The 23,049-nt window shown below is 41.4% G+C and overlaps 1 long non-coding RNA gene across 1 annotated transcript; it reads right to left on the reverse strand.

Moving 5' to 3' along the window:
• Positions 1 to 1,459: 1,459 nt before the first annotated feature.
• LOC124400172 lies at positions 1,460 to 5,943 on the reverse strand. The gene is made up of 3 exons (XR_006928332.1): positions 5,844 to 5,943; positions 5,111 to 5,357; positions 1,460 to 1,756 (listed from the first exon to the last, which is right to left on the reverse strand). It is a non-coding gene; the product is annotated as an uncharacterized LOC124400172 (long non-coding RNA).
• Between the last annotated feature and the right edge of the window lie 17,106 nt (positions 5,944 to 23,049).

Consider the following 23,049-nt stretch of genomic DNA (forward strand, 5'->3'; position numbering starts at 1 on the left):
GGTTGATTTACCCCAAACAGGCATACCATGAGTATGTCAGTTCCAAAACACCTGAGAAGAGTTCGTTTAATCAACCTCCAACTGGTTACCCAGAGGTAATGCGCGTGCACGGTGCATATACTGTATAAAGACATTCTCAATGGATCGCCGATTTCGCGAGTCACCATGGAAACGCAAAGCGAGAAAAAGAGAGCGACGTATTTCACAGAGGCGGAGTTGGAGGTTTTAATGCACGCTTTTGAGGAGTTTAAGCCAATAATATTAAAAAGAAGTAATACAGCTGCATCGGCTAAAGCAAGAGAGTTGACTTGGCAAAAAATACCGGACAGAGTAAATGTGTGAGTGTATTAAATTACAAATTTGATATTTGCTCTAGTTTTATTATAATGCAAAATAATGAAGTATGACTCATACATCCTTTTGAATATGTTATATCACTATGAAAGCATTTACTTTTCCTGCCATTTATTTCTTTAGTTTAAAATAATAATGTATATTTCTTATTTAATAATGTTTAATCCTCCTGGAGCCACAAGAACTTTAAGCCAAGTCAAAATGAACACAAACATTCTGCAAAAAGGTAATATTTCATTACACAATTACTGAACTATTATTATAACAGGATTTAGTATATTCATTCTGTCATGTAGCTAATAGAAAGAAGACTGAAGCCCGTCCGACTGGCGGGGGTCCACCACCACCTCCCCTCACCCCATCTGAGGAGCTGGCTCTGTCCCTTAATAAAGGGCAACCAGTGGTTACTGGCATTCCAGGGGGCAGTTCATCACACACACCATGCACCACAAGTGATGGTGAAAAAATGATGAAATGTAAGTTTACCTCTATGATTTGTTTTCATTTTTTGTCCTAATAAATTACTATCTCTGTCACTTAAAGGCTTTTTGAACAAGATTAATTTTTATGTAGGTTTATTTTATTTAACTGCAATTTAATGGGTTGTGTGTTCTTATAGATACTGATGGACGTATTGTATTATTGGACCCTCCAGAAAGAACACAGTCTGTCACAGTTGTAAGTGATTTGTTGAGCTGTATAAGGTCCATCTTCAAAAACAAATAAGAAAAAGTGACATGGAGATGGACCTTATACAGCTTCAAATGGAAGAGAAAAGACTCCTCATTAAAAAAGCAGCACTTGAAATTGAATTACTGGAGCATCGCCTTAAGGTGAGAACTTTGAATATGAATCTGTTGCATGTTAAAAGTGATGTGTGTGTGTGTGTGTGTGTGTGTGTGTGTGTGTGCGTGTGCGTGTGTATGTATGTGTAAAGCAATATAAATAAATATTTTATTGAATTTTACTTTTATTGTTTTTCAGGAAATAAAGAAATAAACTACCTGGCAGACCAGTGCAAAAAAATAATAAAAGTGATTTTGACAGATCCTGTCTCTCAAAATTCTTCCGTCTCTGTTGGCCTCTAAAATCTGAAGGTGTTCCTCTGGACCATCTTCCTCAATGCAAGGAGGGTGGCTCTCTCCTCTTATAGTGGCAATATTGTGAAGCACAACACAAGCCACTATAATGTCGCATGCCCTCTCTGGACTAACCCGGAGCCCACGCAGACACTGAAACCGAGATTTGAGGATCCCTATAGTCATCTCCACCTTGGCCCGTGTTCGGCTGTGAGGCAGGTTAAACCGTGTCTGTGGTCCAGGCTCAGGTTCAGGGTAGGGTGTCATTAAATAGGGCAGACAAGGGTATCCTCTGTCCCCCAGCAAGTAACCATTGTACTGTCCTGTAATGATTGAAATGTAGATTAGATTAGATTAGATTAGATTCAACTTTATTGTCATTACACATGTACAAGTACAATGCAACGAAATGCAGTTTGGGTCTAACCAGAGTGCAATAACAGCAAGTGCAGGATATATAGATTTAACATGAATTTACAGTTAAATAAAATAAAGACTATAAACAGTAATTAAAAGATGAATATGTACTATAAATGTTGTATACAGATGAATATATGTTATATATGTAAAACACAATATACAGAGTAGTGTATATATATGTACTATAAATATAAATATAATTACAGATGAGTATATATGTACTATGAACAATAATATACAGATGTATATATATAAATGTATTATGAACATGCTATACAGATGCCTATTACTATACACAGAGATTTACAGAAGGATGTAAGCGGTGGACATAATAATATTGCTGTGACTATAAACAGAGAACAGGTATATGTACAGTGGTGATAAGTTTATGGTGAGCAGCAATAAAAAAAAGAGCAGTGTGCAAATGAGCAAGGTTTGTGTAAACAGTCCGTGCAACAACAAAGTGTGAGGTGAGAAATGATCAGTGTCTTGGTGAGCATAAGTTTTTGTTCAGAGAGTCCATTAGCAAAGAGTGTGAGGTGTGGGGGGAATGTAGTAGTGTATCAGTGAGTGTCAGAGTTCACTAAAGAGACAGCTCTAGGAAAAAAGCTGTTCTTTAGTCTGCTGGTCCTGGTCCGGAGGCACCTGAAACTCCTGCCAGAGGGCAGAAGAGTGAACAGTCTGTGGGCGGGATGAGAGGAGTCCTTAAGAATGCTGCGAGCTCGACGCAGACAGCGTTTTTGGATGTCCTCCATGGCTGGGAGTGGAGTCCCTGTGATGCGCTGGGCAGTTTTCACCACCGCTGCAGTGCCTTACGCTCTGCAGCAGAGCAGCTCCCATACAAGACTGTGACACAGCTGGTCAGGATGCTCTCTACTGCGCAGCGGTAGAAGTTCACCAGGATATCCGAGGAGAGCTAATTTTTTTTAAGTGTCCTCAGGAAAAAGAGACGCTGGTGAGCCTTCTTGACCAGGCTGGAGGTGTTGATGTTCCAAGACAGGTCTGCCGAGATGTGGATCCCCAGGAACTTGAAACTGGAGACACGCTCAACAGCCATCCCGTTGATGTGGGTGGTGTCATGTGTACCTCTTGCCTCCTTCCTGAAGTCCACAATAAGCTCCTTTGTCTTGGAGGTGTTAAGGAGCAGGTTATTGTTGTTGCACCATGTGGCTAGGTGCTGGATCTCCTCCCTGTAGGCAGTCTCATCATTGTTGGTGATGAGACCAATCACGGTAGTGTCATCTGCAAACTTGCAGTCGGAGGTGAAGAGGGAGTAGAGGAAGGGGCTCAGCACACAGCCCTGTGGTACACCAGTGTTGAGTGTGATGGTGTTGGAGCAAATGGAGCCAGATCGAACCTGCTGGGGTCTTTTGGTCAGAAAGTCCATGACCCAGTTGCAGGTGGAGGTGTTAATGCCCAGATCTAGGAGTTTGCATATTAGCTTGGATGGAATGATGGTATTGAATGCTGAGCTGAAGTCAACAAACAGCATACGTGCATAGGTGTTCTTATTGTCCAAGTGTGTGAGCACAGAGTGCAATGCCATGGAAACTGCATCTTCTGTGCTTCTATTGCTTCGGTAGGCAAACTGGTGGGAGTCAAATGTGGTTGGCAGAGAGTCCTTCAGGTGTGCCAGGACCAGCCGCTCAAAGCACTTCATGACAATGGGTGTCAGTGCTACAGGGCGGTAGTCGTTCAAGCACGTTGGGTTAGAGTGTTTAGGCACTGGCACAATGGAGGTACATTTAAAGCAAGTGGGAACAGCTGCTTGGGCAAGAGACAGGTTGAAAATGTCAGTAAAGACCCCAGCGAGCTGCTCAGCACATGCCCTAAGTACGCGACCAGGGATGTTGTCTGGTCCAGCGGCTTTGTGAGCACTGATCCGGCTCAGTGCATTGCAGACATCTGTGGAGGAGAGTTTGATTGGAGAGTGATCAGCCGAGAGTTTGAGCTTTGTGGCAGTTTCTTTGTTGTCAGTCAATGTCTGTGTGAGAGTCACTGGTGGCCTGAGAAGCAAATGTACTCCAGTCTGTGTGTAGAAACCTTTCCTGAAGTGTGAAATCTGCGTCTGTGGGCCACACCTTGATGGTTCTCACTGATGGCTTTACCCGGTTGATGAGGGGTGCATATTTAGGGGTGAGAAACAAAGAAAGCTGATCTGACTGTCCCAGGTGGGGGAGGGGGGTTGCAACGTAAGCTCCAGCCATGTTTGTGTGTACATGGTCTAAAGTCTTGTTCCCTCTGGTGTGACATGAAACATGCTGATGAAATTTTGGAAGAACTGCCTTTAAGTTTGAGTGATTAAAATCTCCCGCAACAATAAACGCAGCTTCCGGGTGAACAGTCTGTTGTTTACTGATGGCCGCATAAAGTTCTTTCATAGCGAGCTTAGCATCAGCATCAGGGGGAATGTAAGCAGCAGTAATAATGGTGGAAGTGAACTCCCGCGGTAGATAAAACGGTCTACATTTAACCATGAGAAACTACAGGTTAGCTGAACAATGACTCTTGACAATAACAGAGTTCGTGCACCAAGCTTTGTTGACATAAATGCACAGTCCACCGCCTCTGGTCTTACCGGAGCCATCTAATGTCCTATCCGCCCGAGTGTGTGTCGTCCGCTAGCTCAATAGCGTTGTCCGGGATGCCGCTGTGTAGCCATGTTTCCGTGAAAATCATGACATTACAGTTCTGAAGTTTCATGCTGTGTGTGATGCTGAGTCGAATCTCCTCCATTTTGTTCACCAGCGACCGAACATTGGCGAGGAAGATGCTGGGTAAAGAGAGCCGGTGTGGTGTTAGCTTTAGCTTAGCTTTCACTCCACCACGCTTCCCCCGCCTTTGTTTACGATCTCGACGCCGTCTGCGAGCACTTCCGCCCGGCCGTGTAGAGTGAGCTGCCTCGGGTGCTCTGGTGATCTCAGGAAGGAGATGAAGGTTGTCCATAAAACTGTCAGGAAGTCGTAAACCAATATCCAAAAGCTCACGTCGGGTGTACGATGTATGTGCACAGCTGTTCTGCACGAACAGACCCGATATGAGCAACAGAAATACCGCAAAATTGCAGATTCTGGAGAGACCCTGAGCCTCGCGATGTGCTCGCGCCGCCATCTTGGGTGCAAACTGCGCCACCATATATTTACTATATTTGTGTTGTACATTTTGCTCCCAAGATGCGCCGCCATCTTGGGTGCAAAATGTACAACACAAATATAGTAAAAAGGAAAAAAAAAACAATTGTATGAAGCAAAACATACCCTGCTGAAATGTCTGGTAAATTCTGGCATCATGCACAGATCCTGGCCATTTTGCCTCGACATTGGTAATGATTTGGGTTGCCTCACATATTACCTAGTTAGTGGAAAAAGTAATGACTTTAATGATTTTAAGAAGGGAAAAAATTAAGTTGTTACCTGCACACTGATACACAGTCTCCCTCATTTATTGGTGGAGCTTTAATAGGAATGTGAGTGCCATCAATGCACCCAATTACATTTGGAAACCCTGAAACAGAAAGTTATGGAAGTGTGTGTGCGCATAATGAATACATGTATAGATATAAATAATATGACTAAATATTAAATATATATATATATATATATATATATATATATATATATATATATATATATATAATGTATGTGTGCCAGACATACTGTACGAACGGCTCTACACACAGTTGCCTTTCCCACACGCTCTGAATCGCCCACACGGTTTGTCACATTTGCGATATGCGGTTTTAAAAGACGTGTTAAATAAACTAACGAATCTTTTGAGAAACGATAACGCTCTTTCAAATATTCATTAGGGTATGCAAACACATCAATACGCGGTGTTATAACCCTCTCCCGACAAAAAAAACCTTGTATAATTTGTGCTTCTACGTCCAAAGGATCCTCATCAAAAGGGCACGCCAAAGTTACACTGAAACATAACCTGCTCCCGAGCAGGTTATCTTTAGAGAGTCAGTTGCTATGGTTACATACATACCCAGAAAGTTACCTCCGTTTTTGGAACCGAAAGTTGAGGTTATCCACGAACTTACCCTTAAACATACCCAGGTATGTCACATAACCTGCTTTCTGGAATACCCCCCTGGCCATCTCCCCCGGGGGGGAAAGAAAGTTAGAAAGTTTATTGTTTTGTTGCATGGCCGTTCTTGGGGTCTGGCCGCATGAAGTTGCAGGGCAGTTCTCGGGGTCTGGGATCATGAAGGTATTTGTCTATCCTTACACACTTTTAATCATCACACACTTACACACCCTTTGACAACAACAAATCCGTCATCAGGCATTCAACTTGTCACACAACAACATATAACAACAAAACAACAAAACAACACAAACCCGGGACTCGACAGCGGCACCCCATCACTACTACACAGAGTCATTTTGCTAGCCAAAACTTTCCAGCGACAATTATCACGTGTTTTTTCACCTGCCAGTTCAAACCAGGTTCGTGGGGTTAATCAGCCCACTCACCAGTGGTATCAACAGGAATGTTTCCGCATTATACACTTGCCCATTCAGACTAATTCAAAAATGTACAGTCCAAAAATATGAAAGCAAGAAGGTGAAGCACACTTTCTGGCTGTGTGTGGCTTGCTTGGGAGCAGAGCACACCAAGTCAGTTCTCTAGGGAGCGGGCGGCGAGCACTGTGCTCGTATGTGACTGCATTTACTCGGTGCCCACTCTGTCCCGGGTCCCTCAGGATCTGGTCTGTTAACCCTGCCATGGAATGTGTATCAGGGCACGGCCAGCTCCAGCAAACATCCTCTTCGGGTACCACCTGGTCTCTTAGTGGTCCATGAGAGCAGTGTATTAGGTTCTTCTTTTTGGCCTTGGGCTTTCACCCTGCACCTTCACTCTCTGAGACCTCAGGGCACCCACATCCTTAACTGTATTGATAACTGGTTAATATTAGCTTGATCAGAGCAGTAAGCTCACATAAAAACTTTGTGGTTTCGGCTGAATGCCAGGAAGGGTGTGCTTTCTCTATTTACCCCTTTTTTTAGCCCTTCAGTGGTGGCTCAGGACCCATGAGTTCTCATGGAAGGGAAACCCGCTCCGTACAGTCAAGGTCATGTGCCAAAGCCTTACATGCCTTAGATGTTTGGATAGATCTCATTTTCCTATCTCAGGGCACTGTATTCCCAGTCATCGTGTAACGCTAACAATGGATGTGTCCCTTACGGGGTGGGGAGCGGTCATGAGTGGCTGCTCAGACCAAGGTCTATAGGAAGGTCCCCATTTACTGTTTCACATCAATTGCCTAGAGATGCTGGCCATGCTTCTAGCACTGAAGCATTTTCTCCCATACCTCAGGGATCACCATGTGCTGATCTGATCTGACAACACCTCGGTAATCTCATACATCAACCATCAAAAAGGTCTGTGCTCACGGCCCCTATACAGGCTGATCCTCTTGTGGGCCTCTCTTTGAAAGCAGCTTACATCCCAGGCTGGTTAAATGATGCAGCAGACACCCTGTCAAGGCAGAAGTTGAGACCCGGGGAATGGTGAGTCCATCCTCACGTGATGTCGCAGATTTGGGAGAAATTCGGCAAATCCCAGGGGATTCTATTCACAACTTAGGTCATCGCACTGTCCCCTATGGTTCTCCCTTACTCCTCCAGTTTTACTGGATGCCATGGTTTAGGCATGGCTGAGGTTGCGCCTTTACACCTTCTTGTTCTGGAGTTCTGGAGAGAGTTTGCAGGGATGGAGTCCGTCTCCTCCTTGTAGATCCAAGATGGCTGGGCAAACCATGGTTTGCAGACCTTGTAGCACTACTCAAGCACACTCCCTGGGGATCTCCTCTACCAGGCCCCAGGCCAGGGGTGCCATAGTTCACCCCGATGGAGTCGTGGAGTCTGTGACTGTGGCTCTTAAGGCGGCACAGCTACAAGGTTCTGGTCTCTCCACTGAGGTGCTACAGACCATTCTCCACTTCAGAGCTCCCTCCATGAGGAGGTTGTATGCCAGGAGATGGCGCCTGTTCTGCATGTGGTGTGAGCACCACCATTTGGATCCAGTCAACTGCCCGATTGTTTTAGTGCTGGAATTTCTCCAAGGATAAATCGCCAAACGGTTGGCTCCATCCACCCTTTAAGTCTACGCTTTCACCATTTCAGCGTATGTTCTCATGGTGGGGCAGTCTGTGGGCAAATACCCTATTATGATGCATTTTCTCTCTGGCACTGGGAGTCTGAGGCCCCTGGTGTGACCTAAAGTGCTGGGACCTGGCCATCGTGTTGGAGGCTCTGTCTAAGCCCCCCTTTGAGACTCTGGCCGAGGCATCTTGGCACCTCGCTATTAAAACAGCGTTCTTATTGTCCATTTGCTCTTTCAAGAGAGTTGGAGATCTGCAAGCCCTTTCTGTGGCCCACTCCTTTCTGGAGTTTACTCCTGGTATGGCCAGTGCCTTTTTGTACCCTAGAATAGGTTACAACTGCAAGGTGCCCTCGGTCGTCCCAAGACTCGTAAGGTTACAGGTATTCTACCCTCCATTTCAGGCCCCAGGCCAGGAGAAACTGAACCGGCTGTGCCCGGTGTGGGCACTAACGTCCACATGACGGGTCCCTGGAGGAAGTCTGACCAACTGCTTGTTCAATAAGCAGACTTTGAGCAGATGGATCATAGATGCCATTGCATCCTGTTATGAGTCCTCAGGTCTCTCTGCTTCATTCAGGGTCAGAGCTCAGACATCTTCAATGTTGTGGGCTGGTCCACCCCGCTGACCTTTGCCTGGTTTTACAACCTGGACCTCAGGGCAAAACACCTGGCCCCTCTGTCCTTTAACCTAGCCATGCCCATACACACTAGTCAGGGACTGGTCAGTCTGGTGTGATTGGACACTCATTCCCAAAGCGTTGCAACACAGCTCAGGTTATTGAAAGAGAATGTCTTTAGGTTACTTATGTAAGCCTTTTGACTAATTACATACATTATTTCAGAGCGTGGAAAATGCAGTAGAGTACCCAAAGTGTTGCGACGCAGCATCTTGTTTCATCAGGAACTAGGCTACATATGTAACCTAGAGACATTCTCACTTTGATCTGTCCTGAACCCCAAGGTCCTTAGCAATGTTCTGTGATAATTGGAACCAATGCAAGTTTTTAAGCACCTGACCTTGCTTGGTCAGGATTGATTCAGGATCAAACCAAGTAACATCACTGAGAATTCAGTCAGCATTCCTTAAAACTGGAGTGCCTGTACCAGTTGAGGGACAGATCAAGTGGAGAGGGAAGGAGTCTTAACTATTCCTTTCAACTTATTCTTCGACGGCCTGTCTCCTTTTCCCACTGGTCTAAACCACTTTAGATTGCTGTTATGTAATTGGACTTCTAAAAACATTAGCATTCTGTCTGACACTTGCTATGGTCATTTCCACTAAAACAGTTACTGTTATGCCTAGTACTTCATATGTCTCCAAAAGGTTAGATCCACACATTTTCAAGTTTGGTGATTCTCCTATTCCTGTTGAATATTGTAACAGGCTTAGAATGAAGGTAGCAGAATGTGGAAATGTGTTTTTCCTTGAAGAGTGGAATGTGGGAGGTGCCAAATATTCGGCTGAGTGATTGCAGGCCATTTAAGGTGTGATCCAGGCATATTGCACCCACAGATATTGACAACATACAAAAGATATGCTGCCAGCATCATAACTAAATTTAGAAGCTTTTATGGCTTGCCCATAGTTATTGCCTGAAAGAAGAACAGAGCTATTTGTATGTATATAGACTACCAGACATTGAATTTCAGAACAATACCTGATCAATATATCACTCCTAAAATAGATGATGCTCTGAATTGTCTGGCTGGAAGCAAATAGTTCTGTTTTTGATTGCGTAGTGGCTACTATCAAATTGAGATGGCAGAAGAGGACCGGGTAAAAACAGCATTCATCTGTCCACTAGGGTTTTACCAGTTTATATGCATGTCAAATGGGATTACTGGGGCTCAATTCAGCCACATTGTTTTGGTCCATACCCTAGAAGAGCATGAGGAGAGGCTACTGAAAGTGTTGGATTGGCTGTTAGAATATGTGCTAAAAGTATGTACAGATAAATGCCAATTTTGTCAATCAAAAGTCAAAGATGTCCACAGAGAAACCATGGAAAGGAGAAGTGTAGGAGAGTGGAGGTTAGGGTTGGTACTTTAAATGTTGGTACTATGACTGGTAAAGGGGAAGAGTTAGCTGATACGATGGAGCAGAGAAAGGTTGACGTGTTGTGTGTATAGAAAAACAAGTGCCTATGTTCCACAAGTGGGTTGTGAGATTAACTTGAAAGAAAAATTATAGATGAAATGGTGGAGAGTGTGCCTAGGAATGAAAGATTTGTAATTGGGGCAGGCTTCAATAGGCATGCTGGGAGGGGAAAAGAGGAGATTAGGAGGTGATGGGTAGGTATGGCCTTAAGGAAATGAATGTGGAAGGGCAAATGGTGGTTGATTTTGCCAAAAGGATGGACATGGCAGTGGTAAATACTTATTTTAAGTAAAAAGGAGGAGAATAGGGTGACGTATAAGAGCGGAGGAAGGTGCACACAGGTGGACCATGTTCTATGTAGGAGATGCAACCTGAATGAGATTGGAGAATCAGGGGACAGTGTAGCTAGACAGCATCGAATGGTGGTCTGTAGGATGGTTTTGGAGGTGAAGAAGAAGAGGAGGAGAGTGAGAACTAAAAGAAGAATAAGATGGTGAAAACAAAAGGAGGAAGAATATAGTATGAGATTTAGGGAATCCTCTGAAATGTGTTGACTAGAGAAGAGTGTGTTGAGAAGATGGAGGAGTATTTTGAGCAGCTGATGAATGAGAAAAATGAGAGCAAGAGAGAGAGCAGGTTGGATGGTGTGGAGATGGTGAAGCTGGAAGTGGATAGGATTAGTAAGGAGGAAGTGAGTGCAGCGATTAAGAGGAAGAAGAGTGGAAAATTGGTTAGACCAGATGACATACTGGTAGAAGCATTAAGATGTTTAGGAGAGATGGCAGTGGTGTTTCTAACAAGATTGTTTAACAGGATTTTGAAAGGTGAGAGGATGCCTGAGGAATGGAGTAGGTGTGTGCTGGTACCGATCTTTTAGAATAAGGGAGATGTGCAGACCTGCAGTAACTACAGTGGAATTAAGGTGATCAGTCACACCATGTAGTTATGGGAAAGAGTAGTGGAAGCCAAGCTGAGAGAAAAGGTGCGGGCAACAGTATGGTTTAATGCCTAGAAAGAGCACCACAGACGAATTATTTTCTTTGAGAATGTTGATGGAGAAGTATAGAGAAGGTCAGACCGAGTTGCATTGTGTGTTTGTATATTTACGTACGAAAGGGTGGCGAGAGAGTTGTGATATTGTATAAAGAAGTCAGGTGTGTCAGAGAAGTATGTGGGACATGTATGAGGACAGTGTGAGAGCAGTGAAGTGTGCAGTAGGAACGACAGACTGGTTCAAGGTAAAGGTTGAACTGCATCAAGGATCGGCTCTGAGTCCTTTCCTTTTTGCAGTGGTGATGGACAGGTTGATGGACGAGGTCAGACAGGAGTCTTTTTGGACTATGATGTTTGCAGATGATATTGTGGTTTGTGGTGAGTAGGGAGCAGGTTGAGAAGAGCCTGGAGAGGGGGAGGTATGAACTGGAGAAAAGGGGAATGAAAGTCAGTAGGAGTAAGACAGAGTGCATGTGTGTAAATGAGAGGGCAGGCAGTGGAGTGGTGCAGATTGCATGGAGAAGGTGGACTTGTTCAAGTAACTGGAGTCAACAGTGCAAAGTAATGGGGAGTGTGTTAGAGAAGAAAAGAGTGCAGGAAGGGTGAAGTGGGTGGAGAAGAGTGGCAGGATTGCTTTATGATAGAAGGGTATCTGCAAGAGTAAAAGGGAAAGTTTATAGGACTGTGGTAAGAGCTGCTATGTTGTATGGTTTAGAGACAGTGGCACTGAGTAAAAGACAGGAGGTGGAGCTGGAGGTATCAGAGCTGAAGATGTTAAGGTTTTCGTTGGGAGTGATGAGGATGGAATGAGTTTATTAGAGGAACAGCACATGTAGGAAGTTTTGGAGACAAGCGACAAGGTGAGAAAGGCAACTTGAGATGGTTTGGACATGTGCAGAGGAGGGACATGGGTTATATTGGTAGGAGAATGCTAAGGATAGAGCCACCAGGAAGGATAAAAAGAGGAAGGCTAAGGATGAGGTTAATGGATGTGGTGAGGGAAGACATGCAGGTAGTTGGTTTGAAAGAGGCAGGTGGGTATGTAGATGGATGATCCGCTGTGGTGACCCCTAATGGGAGAAGCCAAAAGAAGAAGAAGAAGTAGAGTAAGAGTGGGTTAAAATGATGCAGCTTTTTTTTATGCAAGAGAAACATCAATATCACTGAACAAGCTGATGAGATAATCAGTCATCTAATGGGCAGGGCAAAAAACATAGTAAAGGTAGCTTTGCATAGTAACTCTACATTAGACTGCAAACATCACCCTGACATCACCTATAGCATACTTAACCAACACTTCAGTGAGGTGTCCTATTCTAGTAAGCCGCTTGCTGATTTCGATAGCACATTACCTAAACATGGTTAGAATCCTTTGGATTATTTGCTTCATTTAAACAAGGCAGTGGATATTGGCAGTGAAAATCTTGGAGCTCAAGGGGGAAGAATAAACAATTTGAAATCTGAGGTTGCAATGATGTTTGTGAGGAATTGTCCAGTTACTGAACTGGCACGCGTTTTCAAAATGCATCTGTTAGAAAACTGGACGGCGAAGGATATCCAGGAGCTTTTAGACAGTTTCTAGCATGAACAAAAGTCCAGAGCAAGCACTGATGCATATTCAGCTGGTAAAAATGCTCAGATATCCTTACAAAAATATGAAAATGTTGATATTGGTCCTGAGGCTGTACTATAATGCTTTAACCAGCAGACCTGGTAAACCTAAACCCGATGCAGTAGAGCTGTCCGGTTTGAATAGAATGGCTGATATGCTGGCGCAGCTTTTTGATGTTTTAAAGAAAAAGAAAGAAAAAAAGCCTGCATATGTGTCATTTGGGAAAACACATGGAAAAAAGGGATGTAGTATTTGCAGTGACACAACACATACTACTATTGACCATTGTAGATCTGATCACTTGTGTTTTAAATGTCATGCTGCTGGTCATTCCAAACGTTTCTGTACTAAAAAGGCTTCACTTTGCGTCCTGTCTCAGGTACATGTAGTGATAGGAGTCACCTGCATTCAGAGAGGGGAAGTGTGGGTGATTCTGAAAAATCCCTCAATGTTAATACTGACTTTAAAGCTTTATTTCTTTCCATTAAGGACGTTTGTCCCAATTTGCAAAGAGTTGTTTTTCAGAATATACAACACATTGCATGTTCAGATACACTTTTCTACACTCCTGTTCTTAATAATGACTCAGTCACTGTCAAAGCAATGTTGGATACTGGCTCTATGGCCTGTACCTTAAGTCAGGGGTCCCCTTTTTTGCGCCACGGACTGGTTTAATGTCGGACAATATTTTCATGGACCGGTTTAATATCGAACAATACTTTCATGGACTGGCCTTTAAGGTGGGGCAGATAAATGCAACAAAATAAAATGATACGACCGGCATAAAAACTGGTATTTCCTAAATCTAATAATAAACGTGAATCCACTGTGTTGTTGTTTGTTCATTTTTGGGGGTTTGAAATTAGCGGTAATGTATTATGTGTTAGAGGCCGGAGCAGCCCCTTTAAGAAGGCATAGGATGTAGGTAAGACATGTGACCGAGGCATCATGACATGCATCAAGACTAAGTCATGGACAGATGAGGTGGAGAGAATCCCTTAATTTTTCAAAATAAAACATTGTTCAGAATCAGATAATAAATAAAACAGAAATAATGTAAGTTATGTATTCTTTCTGTACGGCCCGGTACCAATTGACCCGGGGGTTGGGGACCATTGCCTTAAGTGACACAGTCTTCAGTAAGCTGAGAGAACATCATGTTTTGGATGCAGTTAAGGAGGAGGACACAGATGTAGTTTTAATTGGATGTGGTGGCAAACCGGTGTTCTCAAAAAGTATGCTTGAACTTAAACTGGATGTTTATAGCTGTTATTTTATTATCCCATGTCTTGTTGTTCCAGGTCAAAAAGATGACCTAATTTTGGGAACAAAATGTCATTAAGCATATTGTCCACTGACTGAAAAAATCACACAGATATTGAGAATTAATCTCTGCACCCAGCAAACATAATCGAGAGTGTGATGAGTTCTTGTCGATGTTGGCTGCCGTACAATCATGGACATGTCCTGATCTTGTCAGTACAGCAACGCTTAACCATGCAATAAAACATTTGCCTGGTCAAGAACACCTAGTTTGGGGTAAACCTTCTGTAAAATCCTGTGGCCAACTAGGCAGTACTGTTTTGTTGGAACCATCTAGACTTTTTTTCTGCCACTAGAAATGTTCTGGTGGGTCGTGTTGTCACTCTGCTTTAGGGTGATGGCTGCATACCACTTAAGTTGATCAATCCTAGTGACAAGCCAATGACGCTTATGCGGAACTCTAAAGTGGCCAATGTTTATCCTTGCATTGCGTTGGATCATGTGTGTAAAACAGAGTCTGGGTTTTCGCTTGTTCGACTGTTTAGGAGTCATTGGTTGAGATGGATATGTCTGAAGGCTCAGACAATGTGGCATAAAGACCACTGATCAAGAGTCTTGTGAAGTTTCTGGGCCCTGGAAGATAAAGAGCTCTGATCTAGTTCTTGAATATGAGTAAATTTTTTCAAGACATTCTCTTGATTGCGGTGAAGTCAGGGGTTTTGTATATAGAATATGTCTGTTTGAAGAAAGACTGTTTTGTTTACCCTTTAAGTGAGTTCACCCTTCACAGCATCAGAAGTGGCTCTGGCTGAGATGGAGAGAAAAATAATGTGAAAGATGCACACCCCTTTCCTCATCAAGAACACTGTCTTGTAGCACTTGGAGGCAATTCATTGTTTAGTACAATGGATCTGACTTTTGCATATTACAATACCCCATTACATGAAGACGACAAGAAGTACTCTGCATTCACTACACCAATAGGGTTGCACAAACATAACTGTCTTCCACAAGGCAATTATAACTCAACTGCTAGTTTCATGCGAATGATGAGAGTGGTATAACCACCAGAATTTCGTTTCATTGTTCACCTGTATGACATAATGGTCTTTTCACCTGACAAAAACATTGCATTACAAGAGCTTGAAATGGTTTTTGGAATGTTTAAAAAACACAATTTGAAATCCAAAGATAAAAAAAACAAAGAAATGTAATTTATTAAGGCGCTCTGTGGAGTTTCTTGGTCACTTGATTTCGGAGGACGGTGTCTCCACAGATCCTGGAAAGGTTGGCGTGATTGCTAAGATTACTTCTGCAGATTTAATGTGCCCTGATTGTGTTACTCAATCAGTTAAAAAAAAAATCTATCTTTTCTTGGTCTTGTCATGTGGTACCAATGTTTCATTGAGAATTGTTCATCCCTTGCACACCCACTTTATGCTTTAACTAGTGGTGTGAAGAAAGGTAGAGGTGGGAGTCACAAAGGCGCTACATCGTTCAGAAAACCTACTCCTGATGATTGGCCTTCAGCCTGTGAGGTGGCTTTGTCTGCTTTGAAGACAGCTCTGCTTTCCCACACACCCTGACTTTTCCAGGCCCTTTATCCTAGCTACTGATGCTTTATTTGAAGGGTTGGGTGCTGTGCTTTCGCAACTATGTACTGGAGAATGCAAAGCTTGACTCATCGGGTTTGCGAGTAAATCACTATCCAGGGCACAAGCCAGAAATCCAGCACATCACCTTGAGTTCATTGCACTTAATTGGGCTGTATGTGATACAGTTAGCCATTGGCTTAAAGGGCACCGGTTCACAGCTAAGACAGATAATAATCCCCTGACGCATATCTTCACCAAATGGAGACTTGATGCCTGTGAACAAAGGTGTGTGGCTATACTTTCAATTCAAGTCAAGTCAAGTTTATTTCTATAGCGCTTTTCACAACAGACATTGTCTCAAAGCAGCTTTACAGAAATCAACAGTCAAGGTGAATGGTGTGCATTTATCCCTGATGAGGAAAAACTCCCTTAGATGTTATGAGGAAGAAACCTTGAGAGGAACCAGACTCAAAAGGGGAACCCATTCTCATTTGGGTGAACCCATACTCATTTGGGGATCATATACTTTCCACCTTTGAATTTGACATTAAAAATATTTGTGGGCCAAAGAACACAATAGCTGACACTTTAAATAGGCAACCTTTTGTTGATGGTCGTGTTGGCTACCGCATAGTTTGGGAACCTTATGTCAAGTTGGTAGCAGAGTCAGAGCTCTGTGCAAGATGCAAGATGCTTTCCAGTTGTCAAATGCCAGTCAGTGAGTAGTTGACAGTGTGGAAGTTTTGCCGGGTGCCTGTGATGGGCAGGAGGTCAATTCGGGTGTGGATGTGTGTGGTAGTTGTTCAAATGTAGAAGTGGCTGCTGTTTTTTCTAACCTTCTTCATTGGGATTAGGGAGCAAAATTGTTTGCTACTCCTCTGTCTGAATTTGTCCTGACATTGGTTTTAATGCTCTTTCTCCATACTCTCATCAAGAACTGAGAGACAGACAGCTTAAGGATGAGCATTTGAAGAGGTTGAAACACAATGTTGACCTTAAACGCAGGCCCTCAAGACGTGGGCGTGTGGGTGAAAAGACCATTTAAGACGTCACAAAAGATTCCAATATATGGTGCCTTTTTCTCTCAGAACCGAAATTTTGAGGGGTTGTCATGATGAGGCAGGACACCAAGGCAGGTATCACACTCTTCACCTGTCTCACCTGTCAGCGTTTTTACTGGATAGGGATTGAAAGAGATGTCTGTGAGTATGTGAAAGTTTGTGTCATTGTGTGCTTGCAAAGGCACCAGTACCAGAAGGTCAGCCTTTACTGGAGAGGATTAAGTCTTTTGCTTCGCTTGAATTAGTTTTTATTGATTTTTGGACAGCCAAGTACTCTTAGAATAGTTCTGTTGACGTCACTGACTTTTTTACGAAGCTTGCACATGCTTTTCATTGTTCAGATCAGTTTGCCAAATCAGTGGTGAAGAAGCATTCGGATAACTATATCTGTTATTATGGTTTCCCAGACCCATCCACTGACCAAGGTGCGAATTATTTTTGCGAGCTCTTCAGACACTTGTTTGACTTTTCTGGGATAGACAAATGTCACAAACAACCCAATGGGTAATAGCTCTGTTGAAAGGTTTAATCAGACACTGGGTAATATGATAGGGGCCATAGAGCCAAGACCAAAGCATGATTGGCCCCAGATACTTCACACACTGACTTTTTAGTACAGTTGTACTGCATATGAGACGACAGAGTTTGCTGCATTTTATTTAATGTTTGGTCATATGCCAAGACTGCAGGTTGACATGATTTTTAAGAGTGTATTTAGGGATGACCTGACTCTCTTGCCAGGTATGTTGTATCTCTGAACCGAGACTTGAAGGATGCTCTTGCTGTTGCTGAGGCCAACACTGGTAGAGAACAGTCTCGCCAGGCCAGGATGTACAATCACAGGCATAAGGGTGTGAACATCAAAGTTGGGGACAGGGCTCTGTTAGCCAATATGAGTGAGCGTGGCAAAAGCAAACTTTCAGACAAGTAGGAGGGTGTGGTATATACTGTGGTTGATCAGGATTCCAGGACTCACATTTACAAGATAAAACACCCTGTATCAGGTCATCTCAAAGTATTGCACAGTAATATACTTTTTTGTATGAATTTTCTCCCTTTATGTGATGTTGTGGGGGCTACTGGTAAGGAGAGTGTGTTTTCTGTGGGTGATGATGTTTCCAATGATGGCTCAATGGCTTTTGACAATTCGGTGTCTAATAGTGAAAGTCCTGAAGTTTTTGGATCTGTGATTGATAGTGGTCCCAAGATGGAGAAGTCATGTAATGCCCATGATTTATCTGTCACTGCAAATGTGCCGCCGCAAAGTGTGATTCATGGAAGTACTCTTTGGGACCATCCAGTTCATCAGGGACGTCCTGATCAGGCCAATGTCTGCAATCCTAATTTTGCTGTTAATGGCACGGTGGGTGGTACTGAGTTGTCAGGTTGTAGATCAAGGTTTGATAGATTCTTGAAACCAGTGAATTGCTTCATTTTTTCTATGAACCAGCAGACTCTGTTCAACACCAGACAACAGAATAATGGTAAATGGTCTTTTTCTGTTCTTTATTCAAAACATTAGAGTGCACAGTTTAGATTGTTATGTCAATTTTGGTGTGCATACAGATATAAGTTGCCAGGATGAAGTGTAGAAGGCACTTTATTTGGGTCATGATTAAGAAGAAGTTATATGAACAGTTTTTACTGATCAATAGCATTTTTCTAAGATAGGCAATTTTGGGATTTTGTGTGGGAGTTTTGGCACATTCAGTAAAGTAAAATGTAACAGAAAGAAAATATATTTATTTTGAATGGTGCCAAAATACCTTTCTAGCTGTGAAACAGTTATTTCTATTATATAAATATTGTTTGTGTAATTCATGTAGCATGTGCAAGTTTCCTGCTTAGGCATGATGTCCAAGCATGATGTTGTCAGTCTTAACAGTCCCAACACATTTCTCAAAACAATCCCCAATCTTACCATGCTTCCTGGTTCCTACTGGTATGTTTACTTTCCTCTGGTGCAGCTGTTTATCATTTCTGCTAAAGTGAAAACAATATCTTGATCATGATTTTCTCCAGATGACAGGACCAGCAGATGAATTGTGAGTTAAGCTCAGTGGTAAAGCTTTACATGTATGAGTATAGATTGACTTTCTTAGTGTGGACTGAGGAATCTAACCATTATATGGTTAAAACCGTCCTGCTTCCTTGTTTTGGGTTTCTCGGTGCACTGTGAACTGCTCAAGCCAGTAAGTCAGTTAACTGTCAGATATTGTCCACTTAATGCTAAAATAGTAATGTTGTGTTTTTATCTTTTCGTAATTAAGAAGTGAGAAACCCGAGAGCCATTGTACTGGGTTGTCTATGGGTCACTGAAGCTCTGGTGCTGCATTTTTGTACCACGTGTGTTAACAGACAACATGTGTTTCATATTTTCATTAGTGTGTTTGTTTTAGTGTTCAACACTCTGATGATCAGCTGGGAGGTGGCCTTATAAAATGCTGCCATATATTTCTTTTTTTCTGAGGGGTTCTAAGATCTGAATCATTACTTAACAGTCATCAGCGTGCTTAGAGGTCATGTGTTTCTTTTTTCTTTCCCCAGACCTGGAGTTCAAGCAGACTTGGGTATTGGTATATGGAATTTATTTGCTTTTATGTGATTTTTTTGCTTTTTTGCATTAAATTTCACTTTAGAATTTTTCATCTTTGGGAACAAGTTACACCTCCTGGCGCCACACATGCAATGCCTCTCTGTCCCCTTTTACTCAGTGTAAAATAAGGTTGGGGTTGACATCGTTCAACCCACTAGACATTGTTCAACCCACCAGAGGTGGCAAAAGTACACACATCCATTACTTAAGTAGAAGTACAGATACTCATGTTTTAAAATACTCGGGTAAAAGTTGAAGTTCTGACTATACCTTTTTACTTAAGTGAAAGTAAAGAAGTCTTGGCTCGGACATGGACTTAAGTAAAAAGTAGTTATTACTTCTACCCGTTTTAGCTGTTAACTGGACCTCACATCATATTAATATTTGACAGACAGACAGACAGACAGACAGACAGACAGACAGACAGACAGACAGACAGACAGACAGACAGATAGATAGATAGATAGATAGATAGATAGATAGATAGATAGATAGATAGATAGATAGATAGATAGATAGATAGATAGAACATTGTCATTGCATAGTACAGGTACACAGCAACGAAATGCAGTTTGGCATCTACCAGAAGTGAAAAAAGGGTTAGGGTTAACCCTAACCCTAGCAATCGTGCAAATAGTGCAGATAAATATGTAGCATATTTACAGCATGTGATATATATATATATATATATATATATATATATATATATATATATATATATATATATATATATAAGCATATGTACAGTGATTAAATATAAAAGCTACAACGGTGCAGATATGTGTGGACAGCATTAAGAGCCTTTGCTATGTTTCCACACGGACAGTTAATGAGGTGATACCGGAGAAAGTGCACCTCTTCAAGTCAAGAAGCTTTTATATATAAATATATATAATCATAGACATTTTACAGATATGAATGATGTATTGTTTTTATCTGTAGGATCAATAAAGACAGTAATTTATGTTCGTGTCACCATTATGAGGGAAAAACCCACAAAACGCCACCCAGATGATAAATTGTGTAAAACATGGCGGATTTGGTGTTTGATTTGAGACTTTGGGCAAAAATAAAACAAAAGTTTACTGATTAAAAATAATTTATTTATTGTATATCTAAGTAAAGAAGGGACGTCGTGAATAAGTGTATGTTTTTTGCTGGAGGTTTTAATTTCGCCTCTTTTATATTTAGTTATTTATTTATGTATTTGTACTTTTTATAAAAATGGTAAAAACAGAAATGCGCGCTGAATTGATAGCGTGTTAATAACATCTAGTGCCCTTTACAATAATTTTAATTTTGACAGCTAAATAAATATATATATATATATATATATATATATATATATATATATATATATATATATATATATATATATATATATATATACTGTATAATATATTAACATTAACACAAAACTAATTAGAAATGTTGTTACATACTGAATGTATCCAGGCTGAACATCCACATATAGAACACAAGTAGAGAAAAGATGATGATCATCATGAATGTGTCTGTTCTCAGTCATGTTTACATCACTGACTCCATCTGTCTCATCCACGTTAACCCCAAAATTCTTACTGCCTTCTGCCTGCTGATTCTTAGCTTCGTAAAAAGAGTGAGAGTCAGGACTTTTTACACTAGCGGATTGAAAAAGACGCGCAGTAACAGGAAATCGGTTGTTCGGCTGAAATCGGGGCGCAGTGAAGATAAAAAATATATATTTTACCAAATCAATGGATTAAAACTAAAGTAACGAGCTGGTTTTGAAAATGTAAGAAGTAAAAAGTACAGATATTTGTGAAAAATGTAATGAGTAAAAGTAAAAAGTTGTCTGAAAAATAAATAGTGGAGTAAAGTACTGATACCAGAAAAAATCTACTTAAGTACAGTAACGAAGTATTTGTACTCCGTTAATTCCCACCTCTGGTCACCACAGCAGACCATGTTTGATTTGGCACGTTTTTACGCTGGATGCCCTTAATAACGCAACCCTCCCCATTTATCCAGGCTTTCAACCGGCACTAAGGCTTATGTAACCTTAATGACTGGGGTTGGTTCCCTGACTGGGGCTCGAACCCGGCCGCATCCTATCCTAAATGTAGGTAACATCCAAGGCTATAATTTGTGATAGTGAAATATTATCCTGAAGCAAAAACTTTTTTTTAAAGAATCTGGAAAATGTTGGATATTTAAAATTTTAGTTTTACAAATGTACATACAGATGTGGCTATTAAGAATGCGCGTTTCCCCCCGCAATTTACCACTTTTCGTCCCGTGAAGTGCAGTGAAATGCTGTAGGCACTTTTTTCAGAATTTTAATGCATGTGATGTGCTTTGCAGAATAACCACCAGATGGCACAACATACTCCATCTCCAAACTATCTTTAAATCTTTCTTATTAATTTCTTTCTTTCTTTCGGCTTCTCCCGTTAGGGGTCGCCACAGCGGATCCTCCGCAAGTTTGATTTGGCACATGTTTTACGCTGGATGCCCTTCCTAACGCAACCCTCCCCAATTTATCCAGGCTTGGGACCGGCACTGAGAGTGGCTGGGGATGGTTCCTTGACCGGGTATCAAACCCGGGTCGCAGCTGCATCTTAACCACAAGACCACCGGGGGACCAAATCTTTCTTATTAATTATTAGTCTTATAAATTATTAACTGCGTTTAATGTTGCGATTGTAAGATAACATCCACAATAAAATATAATAGTATTAGACACAATGTATATTTAAATTGATTCAGTTGTTAGTTATTTTAGAAATAACTTGCCTACCAGCTTCTTATTTTTGTTTATATATTTATTTATTTCAAATTTAAAGATTAACCCCATTGCAGTCAAAAATACGAAGTGCAAAAGAGATTTAAGTGTATAATATAAGTGTATTATAATAATAGGTTACAGTTTTGTAGTCTTACTTAACAGAGACAAAACATTAATGAAGCATACAAACAAGACATTACAGACAAAAGACTAAATGGGCACTTAGTAGATCCCGATCGTTTTTTAATGCTAAAATACTGTCAAATTGTACTGTTTACAAGAAAGGCAGAAATTATCTTTATTATTTTTATTCAGATGACCAATTACAGTTATTTACCTGCAGTCATTTATAGAAAAATATGTTTTAATGGTAGAATGTTATGCATGATTAATTTCTTACCGTTTGGTATAAAATAGTTTGTTTTCTGACTTAGGTATAAAAACACAAATTTAAGTTTATGTTTGTTATTTTCCTAATGAATGAAAAAACAAAAACAAAAACAAAAACAAAAACAAAAAAAAAAAAAAAATATATATATATATATATAAGACATTTTATTCCAAGAAGAACGTTTTGTACCGGCAATAAACGATAAACGAAAGGTAAGAAAGCCTTTTAATTAATTAATTAATTTTTTTTACCTATTTTTACATTTACCTCATTTTACACCTAAGTTTTTGCTGTACTTGTGTAATAACCTTTATACTGTCTACAGAAAGAAAACAAGCAATGTCCAGATTTTAAAAAAGCTGGGAACTCTCAGCTGGTAAAAAAAAAATAATAATCGAAATAACCGAATATTTTGATTGAACCCCTTTGTGGTCACCATTATTGTCACGCGAGGAAACTGGAGGCGAAAGCCGAAGTGAAAGCAAACGAAAGTTTATTTGAAACACAAGGCAAATCCAGATACACTCGCTGAAAAAAGGGTATAATATCCGGTGGGCGCAGAAGCAGCGCGGTCCACGGTGCATGGGAACAAACACCGGGCAGTCGGTGTATGAATCCCGGTGCGCTCGGGGAAGAAGCACGGTGCTGAACAGTCCAACGGAAAGCGTGTGACGGGCAGCAAAACCATGAAACAATAACTGACAGA

Source organism: Silurus meridionalis, chromosome 17 (genome assembly GCF_014805685.1).
Source record: "Silurus meridionalis isolate SWU-2019-XX chromosome 17, ASM1480568v1, whole genome shotgun sequence".
NCBI lineage: Eukaryota > Metazoa > Chordata > Actinopteri > Siluriformes > Siluridae > Silurus > Silurus meridionalis.